The sequence below is a fragment of the Thamnophis elegans genome, chromosome 2 (genome assembly GCF_009769535.1).
Source record: "Thamnophis elegans isolate rThaEle1 chromosome 2, rThaEle1.pri, whole genome shotgun sequence".
Classification (NCBI taxonomy): Eukaryota; Metazoa; Chordata; class Lepidosauria; order Squamata; family Colubridae; genus Thamnophis; species Thamnophis elegans.
This window is the reverse complement of record NC_045542.1, coordinates 12,517,793-12,537,823: the sequence shown is the minus strand read 5'-3', so window position 1 is coordinate 12,537,823 and position 20,031 is coordinate 12,517,793. Positions and strand designations below refer to the sequence as shown.

Genomic DNA, 20,031 nt, shown 5'->3' with positions numbered 1-20,031 from the left:
AGGGATATACCTGTTCAGGTGACAAGTTCATGTGTGGAATGGACCATGAGGTGGGAAGGCTGTGAATTGGCAGCAAAGAGCCTTTGCAGGGGAAGCTTAACAGTGAGGACCTCCTGACTGGTGTGGTGTGATATGGTCTCCATCCAAATAGGTCCTCTGATCAGATTTGTCAGGGAATTGCGCAACCGGTGTTCAAATGGAGTCAGAGTCATTGACACAAATTGGCAATTTTATGTAAATAAATATATTTACAGGAGACAAACAGAAGCATCATCAGGAAAATCAACACGACAGGAACATCATGAGGTAAATCACAGACCACACACAGCACACAGGAAAATGGCGGGAAACAAGGAAACTCCCCCTTTACTCTCACAGCAACCAATTACAGCTCAGATTCCCGCATTCAGTGGCTGGCTCTCTTCAGCCGATTGGTTATAACTGTGTGCTGTTACTCGCTGTCCAACCCTTCACTGCTCCAGCTATTAATTGTCGTATATCTTAGCATCCCCTCACTGGTGTGGTATGCTATGGTCTCCATCCAAATATGCCCTCTGATCAGATTCAATTTCACGAATAGAATAGAATAGAATAGAATAGATATTGAAATGAAGGATAGAATAGAATACAATAGATATTGGAATGAAGGATAGAATAGAATAGAATAGAATAGAATAGGATATTGGAATGAAGAATAGAATAGAATAAAATAGAATAGAACAGAACAGGAATAGAACAGAATAAATATTGGAATGAATAATAGAACAGAATAGATTTTGGAATGAAAGATAGGATAGGATAGATATTGGAATGAATAATAGGATATGATAAGACAGAACAGGATAGGATAGGTTATTCAAATGAATAGAATAAATAGAATAGAATAGAATAGATATTGGAATGAAGGATCGGAAAGGACAGAATAGGATATTGGAATGAAGAATAGAATAGAATAAAATGGAATAGAACAGAACAGGAATAGAATAGAATAAATATTGGAATGAAGAATAGAATAAAATAGATATTGGAATGAAGGATAGGATAGAATAGAATAGATATTGGAATGAAAGATAGGATAGGATAGAATAGGATATTGGAATGAAGAATAGAATAGAATAGAATAGAACGAACAGGAATAGAATAGAATAAATTGGAATGAATAATAATAGAATAGAATAGATATTGGAATGAAGGATAGGATAGATATTGGAATGAAGAATAGGATATGATAAGACAGGACAGGATAGGATAGGCTATTGGAATGAATAGAATAGAATAGCATAGATATTGGAATGAAGGATAGGAAAGGATAGAATAGGATATTGGAATGAAGAATAGAATAGAATAAAATAGAATAGAACAGAACAGGAATAGAATAGAATAAATATTGGAATGAATAATAGAATAGAATAGAATAGAATAGAATAGAATAGATATTGGAATGAAGGATAGGATAGGACAGATATTGGAATGAAGAATAGGATATGATAAGACAGGACAGGATAGGATAGGCTATTGGAATGAATAGAATAAAATAGAATAGAATAGAATAAAAAACTTAATTGTCACTTTGAATGTACACTAATCAGCATACATTAAAATTTTAAATTTTGTTGCAAACAGGTCTCAAAGGATAACCACCTCCAATAACAGGATAAATACAAAATTATCCATATACCCAGATATATGACATGGAGAAACAACATGGTCTAGTTCAGATGTATACATATTTATGGTAAGAAAAACAAATCTTGCGAGTTTACCAGACAGGTGGTCTAGGGAACAAAGCTGTTGTAGAATCTGATAGTCCTGCTAGAAATACTTCAAAACCTCCTCTGGACTAATGGACTTGCTTTTTGTTGTGTCTCTCGTAGAAACTGATCAAAAAGTGGGCGTTAGGGATCTCTAACAATGCAATGTCATCTCTTATTCCCACACAGCTGCAACAGACTGAGGATTGCTAACTTTGGGCCATTTAGGAAAACTTTATTCAAGAAGAAAGAAGTCATCTACTGCCCAAATGAAAGCTATTTCCCACATCTCTGAAAGTGATGATTGGCTACCAGGGAAGGTGGGTGGTCAGCAGAAGGACTGGGCATTGTCTTTCCTCCCAGGCTTAGCTCTTGATAGAAATTGCTGATGTGCTCCTTGGCTTCTGCGGTGACATCACGTTTCATCATCAGCTTCTACTCTGAAAATTCTCTTTGCATCTCAGAATGTCCAGGGTTACCGTAGGGACAGGAGTAAACACTTTTAAATGATTCTTCTTTTACTGACCACTTTTTACCGGACGCTGACTCGATAGGAGATAGTGCCAGTACTACTCGTAGTTTTGGAAAGTCAATTCTTCCAATATGACAGGTAGGAATTGGGCCATCTCACCCATTGAAGGAATCCCTTGTTTCTCCAGAAGACTTCGTCAGAGGGAAATAGTTTCATTAAGAGGAGAGCTGCGGAGAGTAGAAGATTTGGGGATGGGCTGTAAAAGAAAAGCCACGGAAGCCATGGTGGAAAGGAAATCAGAAGAAAACCAATGGGTTGAGCCATCTCTAAAGCATCTCAGGGGATGAAGTACTAATGACCTAGGTCCTTTTTTGTGTCTCTTACAGATATAGAGAACTTGTGTGCCCTGCTAGCTGGGTGGCAGCCATACTCTTGTAGCCAGTCCCAAGGTAAGAATAACCCTGGATAAAAATATTGTTTGGGCTGTTCCAGAGATGATGGACTAATGGACTTGCTTTTTGTTGTGTCTTACAGAGGACGTAAATGAACTGTGCACTCAGCTGGCAGGATGGCACCCTTTTAATGGTTCATCTTCCCCTTTTGAAGGTGAATGTTTTCCAGCAATCATAACAAAGTAAAAGAATATATTAGGAATGACTAAAATCCTTGTTTCTTTTGTCTTTCAGATGAATTGAATGAGCTGTGCCACTGGCTAGCTGAGTGGCAACCATTTCATCTTGGACAGTGTCAAACAACAGCTGTCCAAGGTAAGAGGTTTCAAGCCATTCTGTTTCAGTAGTGGGGTGGACAGGGCAGGAAATAATAATACATGGTAGGGCTGATGCAAAGATAGCAATAGCACTTAGACTTACATACATACCATTTCACGGTGCTTTACAGCCTTGTCTGTTTACAGAGTCAGCATATTGTCTCCAACAATCTGGCTGCTCTTTTTACTGACCTGGGAAGGATGGAAGGCTTGAGCCTGATGGGATTCCAACTGCCAAATTGCAGTCAATAGGCAATCAGCTGAAGTAGCCTGCAGTACTGCACTCTAACCACTGTGTCACCATGGCTCTAATGAATGAATAAAGATCTTCTTCTGTATGTATGTCTTACAGATGACCTCAATCACCTATGCCATCAGCTGGCCCAGTGGCACCCTTTCAAAGGCTGAATAGCCAATCTTTTTGGAAAGGTGTTTCCAGGCCATAATAACAGCTGTTGGACAAAATGTCCTTCTGGGTTCGGCTCCAAGTAGGAAAAAGACACTAGAGACATGGACCACATGGCTTGAGTCCTGAACAGAAAAGGCGATCACATGCTTCAATGTTCGATGAAGAAGAAGAGAGGATGAAATGCTGAAAGTTCCTGGATTTATACTCTCTGTTCGGCCCCACCTCTGTTTCCTGTTCCAGTGTAAGAAAATGCAGTGCAGGGGCAACTCTCCAGGCTGTGTTTTGAGTCTCAAGTTTGGTTGAGTTCTCAGATGTCATGTGGTGAGTTGGGTAAAGGGCTAATACTATCATGCCTTAATCCCATCACCCTGGAGCTGATGGGGAAAACTCTTTATAGTGTAGAATAGACTGGCTTGGGCATCTTAATGGCCCATTGACAAAGGGGGATGGGCAGGAAGCTGCAGGGAGCTACTTTGTCTTTAAAACACGTTTCGAAGGCCACTTATTACTTTGTAAAAAAGAAATAGAAAAGAAAAATGTTATTACTTTTACACTTTTTTGTCTTGTTCACAATTTGCAGTGTTTTAATTCTGTTGAATACTTTCTTAATAAAAACTATTTTTAAAAAGGAAGGAGGAGTGGTGTTGCTTATGGAAATTGTGTGACTAAATTATAATTTTCAAGAAGCTAAGTACAGAAACCTTAACATAATCCTGCCAGGCAAAAGAGGTCTAAAATAACCCCAGAGGGCTGTTAAATTGCTCAGAGCTAATCTAATTATGCCTCTTCCTGTTAATTGTCTGAAAGCTATAATTTGCATCAACCAAGGAGGACTTGATCTTACCTGAAAAGCAATCCTGGGTGAATCAGAGCCTCATACAATATGCTTTTTAAAAAAATGAAAGAATGTCCATTGGCTTAAATGGCTGCACTGAACATAAAACAGGCTCAAGGATTAAATCAAAAGCCCGGTGAGTCAAATCCTTTGATTCCACTCATGTTTTTCTCATGAGTAATCTGATTCTTGATCTAGAACACAGCATACAATGCCATTTTATGACTGCAATTCTTTGATGGCTTTATTGATAATGTAGATGTCCGATTCCTTCTTCAAACTGTCCAAATTTATGGTCTGCCATATCTTTTTGAATCATCTGATTATTTTGCCAGGGTTTTATAAACTAGTTTGGTAAACTTTTTAAATTAAAAAAATATTTTTTAAAAGGAAGTTAGTAAAAACTAGCCTGGTTTTTTGTTTTTTTTTTGTTTAATGTAAACCACAATTAGCTGAGTTTGCATATGATGAACTGTGAATTATAAACTACAATATGTCCGTCCCACCCTCCTAAACAAGACAAACTACAGTATGGCATTGCAAGCTATATGGCAGTCCCATGCTTCATTTGGCCAAGATCAACTACTGTATCCAAGAAATGCAGCTAATGTTTTCTGTGACAAATATTTCCTCAGGAAGAATTCCTTTTGATACAGCTGCCCAACTATTTTGTTCCTTAATTCTAAGCATGGGATATGAAGCAGAAAGGCTCCAGGTCCACAAAAGTGGAAAAAAATTAAAATCCTGTGACTTTAAGAATTGCTCCTTACTGCTAGCTGGATTTCTGCAGCCTGAATCTGGTAGCTCTAGTTCCAGGGTGTATGAAAATTTGTTACTAAACCTTGATCCTTATTTATGAAACAAAAGCAGCTTTTTCTCTTTGCCCTTGACTCCGAATTCCCAAATGAAAACTCACAACAATATGAACATGCATGTGAGCAAGCATGGAATCGAGATGCCATCCAAGCTCTTTTCATACGCCACCATCATTGAAATATTTACAGCTGACAATCTTGGCAGAAGATTGATCACAGCAAGCTTGCTACCAGGAGGCAGAAAAAATGCCTTTCTCCATCTGTTCCCTGTTCACCCCTGATTTATTTAGTCCTTAGGCAGGTAGGATTCCAAAATGAATTAGGATCCTTTCGCTCCTGCTTTATGGGAAAGCCGGCATTGGTCAGGTCAAAATGGCAGCAATAAAACATCTGCATCAATTGAGAGATTTAGTTTTTAATTTATTAAAAGAATAATAAACAGTGGAGAAGAAAGTCATATCGATTCAGATGTTATTTATTTCGGCCTTTCTGACTTACCTAAAATGAGAATTTAATTAAAAAATGTTGATAGTGATAACAAATATAATATAACAGCCATAAACATGAAAGCCCTAGAGAAAACAGAACTTTACAAAACCCAGGCCTTCATCAAGAACTGCATACCAATGGCTAGAAATTCTGGAAGTTATAATTTAGCCCATCTGGAACATAGTAAGCTGAAAGAGGCTGACATATAAAACAATAGACAAGGTTTGAGCAAGAATTCCTCTGGGTCCACCATGCAAAAAGGACTTGACAGGCATAACAATATGTTATGAATCCTATCTTTCTCCAAGCAATTTAAATTATTTCCAGCAAAATTAACAGGCCTAAAGCCAGTTTGAAAAGGATCACAATCAACATATTAAAAAAAATAGTATCTGGAGGGGAGGCTGGCCTGTATGCTTGGTGACTTTGTTTAAAAAGTGAACAACTGAAAATCTACACAGCCCGGCATTTTTGCCTATTTTACACCCTACTTTTTCAGGCAAAAAAACAAACAAAAAACTTCTGTAGAGTAAGGAGTTTGTCACAGCCCGCAATAGCAGTATCACAATTGTTTTGTCTTCTTTGAATACAAGGATATACCAGCATCACCAAACATGTGGGCCAAATATTTTACATGTTATTAGTAAAGTGGTGTTTGAAGGTCTTTGTAGGCTAGATCTAAAGCTCTATGACCGTGAGATCACTGTAGTGGGCTAATATAACAAAAATAACCAGACAACCCATGACAACTTTCATACTTTCAGAGATATTTCCTTACTAGATTCCTCACTGTGTTCAACTGTGACAGAATTTCTAATGTACGTACTGTCTTCACTGAGAAACTTGGAATATGTTCAGAAATGTAGAGCATAGGCCTTGAAAATAGCCCAAGTTGAACTATATACATAAACTGTCAAACATCAGCACAGGAAATGTTTTATGGCATTTTAATTTTTATGTCACAAAATGTTTTATAACGGTTGCCAAAGGGGTTAATGGTTCCCAGATTTTGGACACATTCTATAAGTTAGCCCATTTGAGGTACTTTGGTTCAGAAATTGTTGCCCTGTGATGCACCGTTTCATCCAGTTAAAGGTTACCTGAACAAGAGTTTTTTTAGTATAGAGATTTTAGTAAAAAGTAGTATATAGATTGGGGAAACAAACGTACAAGGATAGGCTAGGGAGTATTTGGTTAAGCCCATTCTCCTATCATTGGGAAAATGATCTTCAACCTGAACTGATCACAAACTAAAAGTGAGTTAGCAGTGTAATGTGACTGCCAAAACGGCAAATGGCTAAATCAAAGGAAATATATCTTTTCCCCCAATGAGAAGGAATAATTTTATCCCATTTTGCACTGCTCATACCTGTCTCTGATATTGTGTCCAATTCTGGGTACTATATTTCAAGAAAAGTTAAGATGCAAAAAAAGGAAATGGGGATGGATCAGGGGATTATAAACTAAATCTCCTATGGATGGACTAAACATAACTTTAGTTAACTTTACAGTAGTGTTTTATAAAGTGTGGTATTAAGACCTCATGGGATCCCCAAAGCTCTCTCAGAGGTCCATGAAATCAAAATTATTTGCCAGCCTGTATTGAGAAATACAGTATTAAAATCAAACAACAGTGAGAAGCAGTAGCAAATGTATCAATTTTAATATAACAAATATTGATAAATATAAACCATACAAGCACAAACTGTTTTGGGAGCCTCAATTTTTAAAAGTGAAAAGATGTCCTAAATTTTAAAAAAAACCACTGGTCTAGAAAAAAATGGCAGAGGGGGATAGCATTCTGCAAGCTATTTGAAGATAGTACAGTAATCCTCGACTTCCAGCAGTTCATTTAGTGATAATTCGAAGTTACGGCACCGAAAAGTGACTTGTGAGTTTTTCAGTGATGATTTTTGCAGCATCCCCATGATCATGTGATCAAAATTCAGATGCTTGGCAATTGGTTCATACTTATGACTTGCCGTGTCTCAAGGTCATATTATCACTTTTTGCAAATTTCTGACAAGCAAAGTCAATCGGGAAGCTAGATTCACTTAACAACCAAGCTACTAGCTCATCAACTTCAGTGATTTAATTAACTATAGCAAGAATGGGACAAAACTCAAATGTCTCACTTAACAACAGACATTTTGGGCTCACTTGTGGTTGTAAGTTGAGGACAAACTGTACTTGGAAAATGTGTCTACCTGTTCTCTAACATAGGGTTCAGGACACAGAATAATCGCAAAAAGGCAGATTTCTGCTAACTATAAGCTTATTAAAGATAAAAGCATCCTGACAATGTTATGGGTAAGTTAACTCCCCTTTGCTGAGCAAAAAGGCGATATTTGTAAATTATCATTTTAATTGGATTTCTGTATTAAGTATTGTGAGAGATTAGACAAACAAATCCTTCCGTTATCTCTGTGGATTCCAGTTTGCTCTTTTTCATCCAAGCTTTTTCACTCTGGGACCCTTGGCTGGAGGGCAAGTTGTTCTGGGAAATAACAGCCTTTAGAATGGTAACGATGACCTAACTCCGTGATGGTGAACCTATGGCACACGTGTGCATGTGCACCAGAGGTGGGTTCCTACCAGTTCGCACCTATTCGGTAGAACCGGTTCGTCAAATCTACCGAACCGGTTAGAAGAGTTTCCACCAGTGGACCCGGAAAGCAGGCCACACCTACAGAAGAGGCTCCAAACTTTTTTGAAACCCACCACTGGTCCTTGGATATGATTATTCTACACTATCATGCTCATGTTTATAAAACTCAGTGCCTCTGTGAAAGGTAAGGATGACTACTGCGTTTGTGGTGCAATCAGAACATTGTGTGTGTTGAAGTTGTTTTAACGCAAACCAAAGATGCCTTTTAAAAAACAAGTTTACATCATATTCTTATGCATACCAGTGCTGTGTGTGAGGTAATTTAAGGTGGTTCTGACAAGTGTCATCGGCATCTTCATATCCGGTCACATGGGGGGCAAGCCACTCCCATCCGGTCACATGGGCAGCAAGCCACTCCCACAAAGGAGACCACACCCACAGAGTAGGGTTCCACCACAAATCCGCGGTAGACTAAAGCGCGCTCGACGAAAGCGCATATGTGATGTCATCACAGCGCGACGAAAACGGCACGGTGAGCGGTAAATTTAAAATTAACGCGAAAACCTTACCCTAACCCCCCCAAACCTAACCCTAAAGCTAACCCTAACACTAACCCTAAAGCTAACCCTAACGCTTAACGTAACCCTAAACCTAACCCTAACCCTTAACCTAACCCTAACCCTTACCTTTATGTGAATCGGCTTGCTTTAATTTTATTTTTATTTATTTTTAATTTTGTCGCGCTGCTGATGACGTCACGTACGCGCTTTGATCGGGCGCGCTTTAGTGGACCGCGGTTTTGACGGGTCACGCAGAGTAGGTTTGAACAATTTTTGAAACCCACCACTGATGCGCACCAACCACCTGGTCTTCAGGTTTCCGGCACTCCAGCACATGTGAAGACCAGGTGCCAGAAACCAGAAGACTGCCTGTGCACACTGGATCAGCTGATCTTCCGAGTTTCCAGGGCCCACATGTGCATGCACATTCTGGTTTGGGCACTCTGTGCCGTAAAGGTTTGCCATCACTGACCTAACTGGTTATTGTGTCTTTAGTGTTGTTACTATGACAGCAGCCTTTTTGGTCCTAATAGGCTTCTGAAAAACTCCACAGAGCAACACCATGGTTCTGATTAAGTTCCCTCCTTCTCACATTATCAAGGTTATGGGCAGTGTGGCCGAGCAAGGGAATATGATTCGTCTGTAATCCTTCCTGCCTTACTTAACTAGCCAGGAGAAGGCCCAGATGCAAGGCTTAATGCCATACAAGTATAACGCATTAGCTATTCACCTGAGGCTGCAAGAAAAGAGAATACGTTTTCTCTCTCTCCCTTCTTAGATCCTCCTCTAACCCCAATAATTAAAAAAGTGGAGATTAATTACGGCAAACTACTAGAAAGCAGGCAATGCAAAACATAATGGTAACACTTTAAAACCTCTTATATGCTTAACGTTCAGGCGGCTTGCAACAGGAAAAAAAAAACAATTTGAGGACCCCAATTTGTGGTGCAAAGTAGTATAAAATCGGCCAGGAAACAAAGCCACCGATTAGTGGAAGGAAGGAAAAAGAAGTAATAAAAAGTCCATTGCTTTCCCTTTAGGATTAGGGTAGGAAAGCAGCATCCAGTTTGCGAATTCCGAGGGCGAAACCGCCGTGGATCTCAAGCGAGCAAAGTTGCGGCTTTATTCTCGGTCTTTCCTTCATTGTTCTCAGATTTCAGGAAGAGCTCGGAATGTTCAAACAATGCCCCGAAATTTTAGACGGGCGTTCCAAATTCTGCTGCTCCGATCGCTTGCGCGCTATGCTTTAAGGTGGCTCGGCTCCCTTTAATCGCTTGAGAGAGAGAGCACAAACATTTACCTATGTAAACCTCCCCCCCCCCATCACCAATAAATACTTTTTGAGTTAACCCGAGTCTAATCTGCTTCATTTAACTCATCACTACTGTCTTATACGTAACTAATTAATATGACGTCGAATAGTTGTCGTGCAACCCATTCTTCTGCAGCTAATAAAGTAGTTTCGCTTAAGCCTGGAATAGTAGTTTTGGGTTTACATACTGGTAAACCTGATGCGTCTCGACCGATTTGCGGGGTCCCGACTTAGAAAGAGGGTTTAGAAACCAAGAGATTTGAATAGGAGTTGCCGCTATCGGTTATTCGAAACTAAAAGCATCCCCCTTCTAACCAGCGAACGGTGATGGGGCAACGTCTGCTAATGATTAAGAGGAACGGTTACTTGGGGTGGGTGGTGGGTGGGGAGAGTGTGGAATCTACCATTGTGATGCACATGGAGGATAGGCCGGCCCTTTAACGTCTAACGTCTATAAAGTTGTCATGCACGGCGACTGAGATTTATTGCAAACGGATTGCAGAAAGTTAAAGAGTTTCATCAAAATACAGAAGAAAATATCGATGTTTTTATTAAGGGGAGATCCCCCCCCCCATCTCGGGAAAATAAGAAGGCTGGGATTCTACCACATGAAATGAAAGTGGGGGAGATACTTTATTGTTCCGGCACAGATTCGTAAAACTCTCTATTTCTGGAAATGACTGAAGTGTCGGTTCCGTTTCTTCCCTTCCCTTCTTTAAGTGTGGGGTAACATGAATTGTGTAAGGCCTCCAGCTTCTCTGGTGGTTTTACCCATGTTAACAGGGAATGGTACGCTCCAAAGGGGTGGGGAGAGTTAAGCCCAGCCAGGGGGTTGGCGTTGGTCAGTCGTAGGGTGGGAGGCGGCTGAGTTGGGGGTGGTTCTTCGGAGCTGGGAGGGAGGAGTCGAGCAGACCCGGGCTTGGGGGGTGACCATGGGTGGTTGAGGGGTGCCGAGTTCCGAGGCGGCCCATGCTGGCGGCCATGGCCGAGGATTACTGGGACTCGCAATAGCAGTAACCGCCGCCAAGGTAAGAGACAGTTCTTTACCGAGGAGAGATTTCTGCGGGGGGGAGGGGGAGGGGGTCGTGGAATCCAGCAGGACCTTTGATCCCTTGTTCCGAATCCTCCTCCCCCCCCAAAGGGATTTTTCTCCCAGCTTTTAGGTTGGATCGCCCATTTTCATACAACAGATCTGATCGTGCAAAGCGGTCTAGTTGACCTTTCTTTAATTCTTTACTGGCCTAAACACTCCCAATCTCCTAACACTGTGCTTTATGAATTACTGAATTCCCGTTCCAAATATTTGCTGTCTTTTCTTTCTCTTTCATTGGAAAAGTAGGGTCGATGACTCTACGTTGATCTGTTTTTCAGCTGTTTCTATTCCATATTTATCACCAGTCTATTTCTAAACTCTTCCTCAATAGAGCTGCATGAATCAGATCCTGCTCCTTTGGCCCAAAGGCAAGCTGTTTTAGTTCAGGATATTAGAGGACCAGACTTCCTTCTTAATCTTCCTTCCCTGGTTTCATGTTCTTTCTACAAAGTCCCTGGGATCCACCCCTTCAGTTAAGGTTTGAAGCCTGGTGTATCCTGCATACCTTAGGGCTGAAATTAGGAAAAGTAGGATTGGATTTAATGGATCTTGAGTCTTCACCACTTTATGTCCCATCTGTATTATTAACTCCCCCTCTACTTCTCCCAATTAACTGCCAGGCCCTAAAGATTCCCCATTACTATCACCGCCTTCTGTTTTGTTCAAGTTTTTCATTGTCTTTGGCCTTTTTGAGATTCAGTCCAGATATTTAATATTTATTCTGTGACTGGATGATTCAGGGTTAGATGTCCTTTTCTAAGAGGTGTTTCAACTTGCTGAGTGAATCTTTCACTCCTCCTTTTTTAGGGACATCCTCTTGTTCTTTGCTTTATGTTCAGGTTGACTTCTCAAATTGCCTTTTTCTCTCTCTAATCATGATCACGGATACATATACCTTAATTACTCTGTCTTGGAGGCATCTTCTGGTCTTTTGAGTAATTCTTTCTAAATGGTTAAGCTGCATTTCATCGGTTGTATCATATAGATTGTCTTTTCACAATATTGGAGAGATGGTTAGAACTGGATGTATGTCTTCCCTAGAGAATTACGGAGTCGTTCCCTCCCCTCTCTCCCTTTACACTTTTATACATGGAAAAGGATTGTGTGCTTTTCCTTTCCTTCTCCCCCGGAGACCATGTGCAGAAATGTCTGTGGAAAGAATGTAATGGGGATCAGCATTCTTTCTGGCTAGGAAAAAGACAGAAGAAATTGAATTCCAAAGGAGGACAAACTGATTTGAGCTGATGTCTGTTCTGGAATTCCAGCTGTTCTTGGTCAGGCTGGAAGGGGGTTCATTTTCTCACTTCCCACCTCCAGACCTGATGCTATCACCTGCTGCCTCACAGGTCTGATGATGTAATGGGGGGGGGCGCTTCCATCTCCTCTCTTCATGCAGCGCTGCGTCTGCAACTAATAATGTGTGGGTAAGTAAATGGTTCTTATGACGATGCTGGAAGGTTGGCATGGATCAGGGTTGTTCTGAAGGGAATGGCTTTGGGGCAGCTGCTGTCCAGATTACCCCTGGAGACATTTGGTGCAGAAGCCTGAAAAAAGGGAGTGGGCCTAGCTGGATCTTTCTAGGTTTGTTCCCTGTAAGTAACCCAGAATTTATTAGAAGGCCAGATTTCCTTCTTGTCAACCTGTTTTACTGTTTATTTTGTTGGACCTGACAACTTAGCTGCTGCCTTGTCTTTCTTAGTTAGCTTGTCCTCATTTGGCTCCTGAACCTTTGAGGAAAATGTTTCTGTCTGTCTGGCGTGCTCATTAGGGTGCTACAGAATTTGTGGGTACTTAGTTCTGTGTTGAGCTGGCTTTCCCCTTCCAACTTATTTCTTTCCCTGCCAACTGAAGCATGGATGATTGGTTTTTGGCACTCAGTGGGCTTGGCATTTGGGCCAGGTCCCAGGGAACTGCAGAGAGAACTGCATTGACATCTTAGCTGCTCAGTCAGTTTTTGGAAGACAAGGGACTTGGGAAGGCTTGGTTGCAATGAAACCTTTCTTTCCCGCTTTTTAATATTTTAGGACTCCTTTACTTAGACTCTAAGTTAATAACTTTCTTTTTGTTTAATGGCTTTTACTGGTCTGTGGGTTTTAGTTACCCTTCAATGTGGCTTGTTATTGAATAAACTCTAAACAGTATCGGAATGTAGCCATCAGTTATTTCTTAGAGTTGCAATACAGCGCTCCAGATATTTTCAATAGTATGTTCTAACCAATACAGCTTATGTTTAGGAATCAGGAGAGCTGTAATTCAAAATGGTACCAGATTGTCACTCTTTAACTACTTTAGTTACCCATGCAAGGCAGATCCCAGCACACTGTGACAAGATGTCCACAAGGTAAAGGAGCTGTACTAGATGCAGGTAAATGAGCCAACTTGGAATGTTTTGAATGCATGAAATAAAAAAACACAAGAGAATGGAAAACATTATACTATTGCATTCAGATTTTTTGATTTCCTTGTTATTCTTTCACTGAATAACCTGTCTGGGGAGCAAGTCTTATTGAGTCCAGTAGGCCTTATTTCTGATTAAATCTGCATAGACTGTATTGATGGACCATCTTTGATTCTGGGGTCTCATGACCATCTCCACTGTTCAATCCAATGCTTGTAGTTGTTCTGTCTTATCATTCTTCATTGGTTGTGATGGTATTTATGTTTTATCCCTCCAGTACCTATGGGGACAATTTCTCCTGCATTCAGATGAGGAACAGTTGATGGGATACTGCCATTTTCCCACGGCTGCGCTACCTAATGTATGGATTTTAAACTTGGCACCATGGCAACTTTATGAGTTGACACTTGGTTTAAGCCGGTGTTATATCTACATGTCATCCTCCATGCTAATAAAACTTAAAGACACATTTTCTTCCCTCAAGGCTTAACTTGACCCCTTCCAGTCAGGCTTCAGACCCGGTTACAGCACAGAAACCGCTTTGGTCGCATTGACCGATGATCTTTGGAGAGCCAGAGATGGAGGACATCCCTCCATCCTGGTTCTTCTTGACCTCTCAGCGGCTTTCGATACCATCGACCATGGTATCCTTCTGCGACGACTGCGGGAGGTGGGAGTGGGAGGCACCGTGCTGCGGTGGTTCTCCTCCTACCTCTCGGACAGGTCGCAGTCGGTGTTAGTGGGGGGGCAGAGATCGACCCCTAGGCCCCTAACATATGGGGTGCCTCAGGGTTCGGTCTTATCCCCCCTACTATTTAACATCTACATGAAACCGCTGGGAGAGATCATCCGTAGGCACGGGATAAGATACCATCAATATGCGGACGATACCCAGTTGTATCTGTCCGCCCCGTGCCAACTCAATGAAGCGGCGGACGTGATGAACCGAGGCCTCGAGGCCGTTATGGACTGGATGAGGGCTAACAAGCTTGTACTCAACCCGGAAAAGACCGAGTGGCTGTTGTGCTTCCCTCCCAAAGATTCGACCAATATTCCATCACTCAGGCTGGGGGGTCAAATTCTACACCCCTCAGAGAGGGTTCGCAACTTGGGAGTCCTCCTGGATCCACAGCTGTCCTTTGACCACCACCTGACGGCTGTGACCAGGGGGGCATTTGCCCAGGTTCGCCTGGTGCGCCAGTTGCGACCCTACCTGAATCGGGAGGCTCTCACAACAGTCACTCGGGCCCTTGTGACCTCTAGGCTGGAATACTGCAATGTGCTCTACATGGGGCTGCCCTTGAAGAGCATCCGGCGACTTCAGCTAGTCCAGAACGCGGCCGCGCGAGTGATCGTGGGTGCACCTCGGTTCACCCACATAACACCTATCCTCCGCGAGCTGCGCTGGCTACCTGTCGATCTCCGGGTGCGCTTCAAAGTGCTACTAGTCACCCATAAAGCCCTTCATGGTAGTGGATCTGCGTACTTGAGAGACCGCCTTCTGCCAATTACCTCCCTGCGACCAATTAGATCTCACAGATTGGGCCTCCTCCGTATTCCATCTGCCAGCCAGTGTCGGCTGGCAACTACAAGGAGGAGAGCCTTTTCAGTAGTAGCTCCGACCCTTTGGAACGAACTCCCCGTGGAGATTCGTACTCTCACCACCGTCCAGGCCTTCCGCATAGCCCTTAAGACCTGGCTAGCCCGTCAGGCCTGGGGACAAAGATAAGCGCCCCTCCCGAATGATGAATGAATGTTGCTCATTATTTTTACTCTATGTTTGTCTACGTCACTGTTTGTATTTCCCTCCCCTGATCTTATGTAAGCCGCCCTGAGTCCCCTCAGGGAAAAGGGCGGCCTATAAATGTTAATAAACCTCTAAACCTCTAAACTCCCATGTTCTTAACTGCTGAACAAAATCTTAAAAAGTCTATCACTGTTCCTTAATTGTCCTGCAAATATGACAGGCTGCAGTTTTTATATATCTGTATCGGGAAAAAGTCTTCTTTGAATTATTAAGATTTATTTAAGGTTAAATGTGTTTAGGAGTGTCCTTTGATTTATGTAATGGGATTTAAATATTGAAGTATACATTTTCCCCCTTTGGGGTACACCCAAATTCATTTACCTTGTTTTGCTTTTTGTGGATTTGATTACACTTTTAGAAGTATTTTAGGATTCCTTAGGATTCCTGCCCTTTCAGTTTTTTAAATAAAATTCTTCTATTTTATTTTTAATTTTCAAAACAGACACAGCGTATCCTTCTTTACATGCTGTAGAAAGTGTATCAGTTTGGTTACAAAAAGACTTTCGTGCATCTCTTCCACAGTCAACAAACATAATTCATATTAACACAAGTATTTTAACTCAGATATTTATACATGTTACCATCATCATATCTCCATTTTCATTTGACTATAATTGTTTAAACGTCCTTCATCATAAAATATACCAAGATTTAATACATAACCACATACTGGCCTTTCATTTAATATTTCTAAAACCCTCCATTAACACCAAATCCTTGTGTCCTATTCTAGCTAAACATCCATAATATTTAATAACAAAATTTTCTAATCCTCCTTTCCAAATCATTGTTTACAATTTGCATCCAGTTTCCTTATGTTATACCCATATCTATATATACATTGTTATCCTTATCCCTCCTTTATTTAACTATATCCTGTATCATAACATTTTCCCTCTAATAATCAAAACTTTCTGTATCTAACTTAGTTCTTTTTTTTATTAACCTTTATATATAATCCAAAGGGATTTCTAATCTTCCTTTCATGGGTACCATTCAATATTCGTATCCAATTATTACTCATCATGACACTACACATTGTATACATTAGTAACATCAGTTATTTAACTATATCTAGTGCCACTAAATTTCACTAACTTTAACTAGTTTTAAATTATACTCTTCCATCTATCAACCTGTATCTTTCCAATAACAAAACAGTCTCATATCTTCCGCCATTTGTGGTGTCAGTCCTCGAATCATCTCCTTAATCAACTTTGTATGGACTCCTCTTAGCAACTCCTTGCTTATAAAATCTCTCATGTAATCTCGATGCCCTTCTTCTGTTTCCTTAATCAGCTAGTGTTATCAATGATATTGCTAATAAAATTTCTCTCTTTAAATCCATATATTCTTTTGTTTTTTCTTCTTTTGTATCTTGCCATCTGGGGTAAATTTCCCCTCCATTTAATTCCTTTTTCAGTATTCCACTCTTTCCATTTTCAGAGACAAACCAATCACCATAAATATCAGCAAATCTAATTTCTTTATATTCATTTTCCACTTCAATTTTTTGGGTTTTAACCACCACGTTTTCCACTTGATAAACATCCTCAACTTCTTCATCATATTTTGCTATTAGATGCTTTAAATCTTCCAGCTTCTTCTCTATCTTCTCATATGTATTTGATAATTTCTGTATTTCTGAGAATATCTTTTGCAGACTTAAGGTTTCTTTCTGCTGTTGAAATTGTGCCATTATCTCCAGCTTCCAAACACAGTGCTCTAGCTTGGAAGATTAATAAAATTAAGCATAGATTGACAATAATGTTTTGTTTTTACTTTTCTCTGGTTAAAGATATACTTCAAAGGGACATCTGTATGCTTTCCTTCTTATCACTCTCTATAACCAAGCAGTGAGACCTTGTAGTGCCAAGCCAAAATAATCAGTGAGAAAAATAAGACTGTTTCGTTTCCAATACACAAACCTTCCAGCATCCGAGTAGCAGTGTTATTGTTACAATTTTCCTTGTTTCTTTTTGTATCTTTTTTGTATTTCAAGTTAAAAAAAAAGTCCGATTTTTGAATGAGTTAGGAGAACACCCACAGTAATGAAAGAGGAAAATTTTAGTCCACAGGCTACAGAGAATAATAAAAGAAAAGAAAATAGAAGAAGAAAACTTAATCCATTCGTTTTAAAAGGCTTGCATAAATTCCATCCATGAAGATAGCATTTAAAAAGTAAGATAACCCACTGTGCAAAACCATTCCAAATTTAATTCCGACGCTTATTTCTTCTGTTCTCCAATTTAAATTAATTTTAAGTTTTTTATAGGCAGTCTCTTTTTAAAATGGTAAAAGTTCCTCACCAGCTGGAAACACTTTCTCTTTCTGTATCCTTCTGTTTTGGAGCTGCCCCGACTTCATCAGCCTTAGCTGGATTTTTTGTCGCCGGATTGAAGAACTTCTCTTGCATCGATCAGGGACTTGCGATGTTCCTGAGGTCAGCAAGACATATTCTTCCTGTTCACCGTCTCTGCGGGACGGTTTGGGTTCGATTAGACCACCCAGTGGCAAAAGTATCGGCTGCGGTCTCGGAGCATTGGATCCTCGTCCTGCCCTTTCAGTTTTTATTCATCCCCACCCTCCATGTTTTCCCCTTGAATATAAAAAAATGATTTAGTTCTTCTTTCTTCTGCCTTGTGAAGGTAGACTTCAACAATGCTTGAGTAACACTGCAAACACTTGGAAGGGAAAGATGGGTCTCTGTAGGCACTTTAATTCCCTTTTGTACTTTGTTGACCCTCATCTTGGGTAAAATAATAAATTATGCTAAATAAGCAACTTTTTCATCTCTTCCTAATTTCCATAATAGGTATAGGGCTCAGCCTTTCTTGGCATAAATTTCTGCTAAAGATCAGAATTATGACCCTTTAAAAACAACAACAGGCCAAGCTTTTTCTCTGATGATAAGAACTTTGCTATGAATTCCGATTGCTTGTCTTTTTGTACAGCTCTTGACTGTTTGGGCCCCAAATGACAGCTCTGTTAGATTATTATTTTTTTGGAAATCCTGTCAAAGCAAAGAACTTCGCACTGTACAAAGCACAAAACAGCTACAGTTCTGTAAAATCTTATAATTATCATTACAGGAGTAGCCCTCTTCTCATCATCATAGATTATATGTTGTGTTGATTTTAACCTTTGTACTCCGCCCAGAGCCTCTGCTATGAGATGGGTGGTTATATAAGTCATTTAAATAACAAAATGAAACAAATCTTCCTTATACATTTCCTTAAACGTCAAGCAGAGCCAGCATTACACCCTCCAGGCACTCTGGATTTTCTCATTAAGAGTGCAGTGCTGCCTTTCTGATTTAAACACAAAAGGTGGTGTGAGGTGCATATAACACAAACATGGCACCTGTTTGCAGCTCCTTAAAGCAGCTGCAATTGCTCTTGGGAGTGCATGAACGCCTTCTGTAGCTGTTTCAAAATCCTGGATGAAGATGAGTTTCGGACAACTGTTAGATCTGTGCCCCAGATCCTCCAAAGAATAGCCCTAGCCCTAACCCTACATTAGAAACACTGCATAATCTAGCTCAAGTCAAAGAGTTTCTGAAGAGGAATTTTGGCTGCTGTCCATTGTCCTTTGGGAGTTGGCATGAGGCAGTAATGCAGTAAGTGCATCCATGAACCAACTTTTTTCATGTGTTACTGGTACATTGGGGAGTGCATGTTGGTTATATATGAGTTGGGAGTTGGATATCTACTGTACATTAAGGGTCCCCAACCTTTTTGGTTCTGCGGACCGTCAGCGGTTTTGGCCGTTTTGATAGTGAGGATGGTGGTGGTTTTTTTTGGGGGGGGGGGCACAACCTAAATCCCGCACTGCACAAATGAATCTTTGTGTGCTTGCCCGCCACTTTGGTGGCCTGGTGCCCAGAGGGTCTTCAGCTCAGGGATTGGGGACCCCCGCTGTATGTGTATGCTTAGTGGAATAAAATAGAAGGCTATTTTTTCTTGTTGCCACAAAAAAAAAACCCCCATCCCTGGACACAATTTGAGCACTTAGTAGACCCTGCGAAGGCCTGTGATTATCACTTGGCTATCTTGGGTCTGTCAGGCAGCCAGAATAGAGGTGGAAGGAGAGGACTTGGCTAGGCATTTATTCCAGCTTGCTTTTTGTCCCTTTCTTGCTCAGGCTGTGTGGGCAAAATGAAAACAATGCCCCATTATATTTACTGTTATTAAATATTGACTCAAAGAAAGTTGTTTTGCCAGTTTTCTCCAAACTACCGCATTTTCCAGAGTATAAGACGCACCGGATTATAAGACACAGAAAGGTTTTGAAGAGGCAAATTAAAAAAAAAGTAGGTAGGTAGGTAGAGGGATAGAGAGGGAGAGAAATACAGTAGGGAGAGAAATACAGTAGGTAGGTAGGGAGAGAGAGTAGTTGGATAGGTAGGTACTGTGTTTCCCTGAAAATATGACAGGGTCTTATTTTCTTTTGCCCCACGAAATATGGCCTTGGGCTTATTATCAGGGAGGGCTTATTGTTTTGGGGTTGCTGGGCGGCTGCTCCCTTGCGAGCGGATTCCCAAAAAGCCGGGCACAGCCTCAGGGGCGAAGCAGCCATGAGGTATCCACGCTCACGAGCAGCTGCCTGGCAAATCCCCTATCCAGCTGGGCAGATCACCATTCACTGACCTAGGGGGTATCACTAAGGTGCCAAGCCATGTGGCGCTCTGCCTGCCCCCCAGCTCCCATGGCT

The 20,031-nt window shown here is 40.9% G+C and overlaps 1 protein-coding gene across 3 annotated transcripts in view; it reads left to right on the top strand.

The window, feature by feature from the left end:
• The first annotated feature begins 10,890 nt into the window (after nt 1-10,890).
• Nucleotides 10,891-20,031, top strand: part of CDK16 (cyclin dependent kinase 16) — an 82,171-nt gene continuing 73,030 nt past the window's right edge. For all 3 annotated transcript variants that reach the window (XM_032209577.1, XM_032209578.1, XM_032209576.1), the window contains exon 1: nt 10,891-11,048. The gene's annotated coding sequence lies outside the window, so the exon portion shown is untranslated. The remainder of the gene's footprint in view (nt 11,049-20,031) is intronic.